We start from the raw sequence: 4,223 nt of genomic DNA on the forward strand, positions 1-4,223 counted from the left end.
CAGACACTCCATTGCAGTTCAGGTCCCTTAGTTTTCCTTTGACTTGGCAAGGAACTTCAGAAGATAGAAGGGTGTTTCAGGGACATTGGGGTAAATCTCTAGTTTTTCTCTGGGACAATGCACCATACCATGATTTTATAGATGATATGGAGTGCTCCAGAGAGTCACAAGGGCAGAATGCTTAATTATATCTGTCAGTGGCTGGTAAAAGTGAAAGTGTGAGCACCTAGGGCGACCACCTCCTGACCAGCAGGAGGAGCACAGCTCTGCCCTCTCACACACAGCTGTGTGGATACGAGAGAAACCTAACTACACCTTCTCCCTGGATATATTATGACTCCACCCCTCAGAGAGATCCACAAAAGCATCTCATCAGGGTGTGAGCCCATTACATAATTCTGACTGATGGAAGTGTATTCCATTCCATTTTACACTTATATTCTATCATATGTTCAAAGTCTCTCTCCTATTTAGCAATAATAGCTCATATGTTTATCTAAAGAATCCAAAAAGAATTTCTATCATAATAACACTATAATAATATAAATGGTAATATAGCAATAATTGAAAAAAATTTTAGTCATTGTCTCAGAGTACTTGCCAGTACCAGGTTCTGGGGTGTGTGTGTGGGTGTGTGTGTGTGTGTGTGCACGCGTGCACGTGTATGTGTGTGGTTGTTGTGTTATTAACTATCTTTTAATTTCCAAAACATTATGAGGCACTTGATATAATAGAAATTGATTTCGGATCAATTCATTCCAGAATACTGCATTTTACCAAATTTTGCATCTTATTCCTCTTTTTAAAAATTAGGAAATTGCTTTTGTTGCTATTTTCTTAGTGTAATTATATGAGAAAATAGCAAACTGAATCCTAGGTGAGGCAGAGGGCTATATATTTACTGTACCCATTCTGTACCATGGCCATAAATTCCTTGATTGTATGAAATCTACATTGAGGGAAACTAGTGTTCAACATCTGCCTCTCCCAAGTAATTCCGATGTAGGTCAGAGAACTATGAGCAGCAGCCAGCTAGTTTTAATCTGTTGGTCATCAACCAGTGAAATATCCCTCCTTGAAATTTTCTCATAGAAGTTAAAAGTATTGAAACCAACTGGGTCATTAATATTAATAGCTAATTTTTACAAATATTTAAAAATAAATTTTTACTTCCCAATACTACAAAATATAACTGAACATATCACAATTACTATTTTCCAGGTTTCCAATGTAAAATACTTGTCACAATAATTTTTTCAGTGAAGAATTGACAGTTTTATTTTTGTCTTTTCACACATTACAGTCAAAATTATAAATTCAGGAAATAATGTAAGAGCGAATAAGAAATGTTGATCACATGAATGTGCAGTTACATGAATCTTCCATCAAAATGTAACAGATTAAAGTTTTATTCATGAATCAAACAGATTGTTTTATTCATTTGTATAATGAGTACTTGGAAAGAGAAGGAAAATATTTTAAGTTTCAGTAAGTTAAAATTAGTGGATACATAGGGCTTTTCATAAATCTTGACTAAGAACAAAACAAATGATAAAAACTTGAGGGTAGGATCAGTGGAGAGTAAAAGGTACAATAGGATTTATTTCTCTTTGGAGGAGATATTGTGATATGACCATGTTTATAGGGAGAGAATTATTTCAAGCCAGGAGAGAATTCAGTGGAACATTTGCACAGAAACCAGGCCAGAGCATGTTGGTTACCAATTGAATGTGTATGTCCAAAGGATTTCCATCAATAATATCAGGGAGTTTGTCCCAAGGAATAAAACATTTGCATCCTTTGAATTAATTAATTATGAGCCAAATAGTTCATTTGTAATTTGTCATTGTGGTTTGCAAACTGTTGCTATATTAATTTTTTTACATGATCCAATTTTAAAATCATAAAATAGGCAAAACTAAAATATATTTCTAAAGATGGATTATTGGTTGTGACTTAAGTCTTACATTTTCTCTGATAAGTATGACTGATGTTTCAAATTGCATACACAAGCTAAGCTAAGTTTTGTTATTTTACTACTTATTCATATTGGGAGTCTTAAAAATAATGTACTTTACTTTCTAAAAGTTTTGTATGAATGAAAATACAATAAGATACGCATGTTCCCCAGCTCATATGTTGCACTCCGGAGAGACAGACATTGCAGGGCTTGCTGTGCCCCAGGCAGTGTCTCCTACAGCATTTCACCTATACAGCAGGGAGCAAGAGCACATTGGGGCAACACCCACAACACATAAGTTTACTGTGAGCTACTCCAGGTGGGACAGAGTCAGGCATGAAAATATAGAGAATGATCAGTGTAATGTGGACCAGGATAGCCAGGGACTGAGGGGGAACAATGAGACTTCATAAGGGAGAGTGTGTCCAGAGTCCCAGACAGGGGGTGCCAGAATGAAGCACATGGAATTAGCTACACCTGAGATTCAGCATGGAGCCAGGAGCACAGTCAGCATATCAGTGTCCTCATTGGACTCAGAAGTGATTGTTCACCTTTTAGAGCATCTGCAGTGACAACACTGGTTGAGAGGCCCTTGGGGTTGATCAGAATAGATGCATAATCAACTTTCAACTTATTAAGTAGACAAATGTAAAGGTGATTGCCACTTAATTACATTTATCATTACAATTTGATTAAGCAGTCAGGGACTTGTTTAACTAATTAATTCGTTATGATGATTCTTTTTTAGGGTAAAAATAGAGGATTAAAGATGAACCAAGAGAATCAGACCTGAAGCACTGATTTCATTGTTCTGGAACTGTTCTCTTCCTCCCACACCAGCCTGGTCTTCTTCCCCTCTCTGTTCATTGTTTTCATCCTGACTGTCACATAAAACACCCTCCTGATCCTCATCAGCAGGTACTCCCGGCCCCACTCCCCAGTGTACTTCCTGCTCAGTCACCTCTCCTTCATGGACATCTTGCACATCTCCAACATCATCCCCCAAATGATCACCAACTTCCTGTCTGGCACCAGAACTATCTCCTTTGCAATCTGTGGATTCCAGGTCTTCCTGTCTGTCATCCTGCTAGGTGGCGAGTGCCTTCTCCTAGCTGCCATGTCCTATGATCACTATGTGGCCATCTTCCACCCCCTGTACTATGCCATGCTCATGAGTTACAGTGTCAGTGTCCTCCTGGTGGCAGGGTCCTGGTTGGTGGGGACCCGTAACTCCATAGTCCACACAGCCTATGAGTTCCATGTTTCCTTCTGTGAGCCTAGGGTGATCGATCACTATTTCTGAGATTCCTGCCTTGCTGAGGATGTCTTGTGTGGACACATCACACTATGCATAAGGGGTTGATGTTAGTGCTGTTATTTTCCTCTTCACCCCTTTCTCCATGATCTCTGCATCTTATGTCAAAATTCTACATACAGTGTTGCAAACTAAACCCTCAGAAGCCAGGAAAAAGTCTCTTTTTACCTGTTCCTCCCACATGGTTGTTGTTGTCATGTACTGTGGGTTGCTTATTTCACATACATGAGACCTAAATCCTACCATACTCCAGGCCAGAATAAGTTCCACTCCACATTCTATACCATCCTCACACCTACTCTTAAACCTGTCATCTACAGCTTCAGAAATAAATATGTTCTGAAGGCAATGAAAAACATGCTCAAAAGTAATTCTTGTCATAAAAATTTGGTAGGGACCTGAGGTGGTAGCTCAGTGGCAGAGTGCTTGCTTAGCATGCACAAGGTCCTGGGTTCAATTCTCAGTACCACAAAAAAAAAATAAGTAAGAAAGATGCTTTAACTCTTTATATTCATATTTAATGTTGAGTGTAGTTATTACTTGTTTTAGAAAGAATATAAATGCTATATGTCTAAATTGTGTGTAAGAAACATAGTCTAAGACACTAATGGATAAAAAATAATTTTGAAGATGTTTTTAATTTTGAAAGCATACTTTTAATATATATTGTGACATGATATGATATATACTCATCTTGTATTTATAGGCACTAAGAAAAATAAAACAATGCTTTGAACTTCTAATAAAATTATAGGAATTTAAGAGAAATACCTTAAAACACTAATCATGTATATATTACCTGAGTAACACATATCTATATTTCTGGTAGTTTTTTGAAAGTGAGTAAATAATTTTTTCAAATTTTACAATCTGCTATTTAAATCCACAAATTGACATCCATTTTATATTGCTTGCTATATACTGATATTTTTATTTATTAAAGTGAGA

At 37.0% G+C, this 4,223-nt stretch overlaps 1 pseudogene; it reads left to right on the forward strand.

Moving 5' to 3' along the window:
- The first annotated feature begins 2,729 nt into the window (after window positions 1-2,729).
- LOC106008346 (olfactory receptor 2AJ1-like) lies at window positions 2,730-3,677 on the forward strand (annotated as a pseudogene).
- The last annotated feature ends 546 nt before the right edge of the window (window positions 3,678-4,223 follow it).

Source organism: Heterocephalus glaber, unplaced genomic scaffold (assembly GCF_053883595.1).
Source record: "Heterocephalus glaber isolate CG9 unplaced genomic scaffold, H.glaber_assembly_v1.0 deba00001806, whole genome shotgun sequence".
NCBI lineage: Eukaryota > Metazoa > Chordata > Mammalia > Rodentia > Bathyergidae > Heterocephalus > Heterocephalus glaber.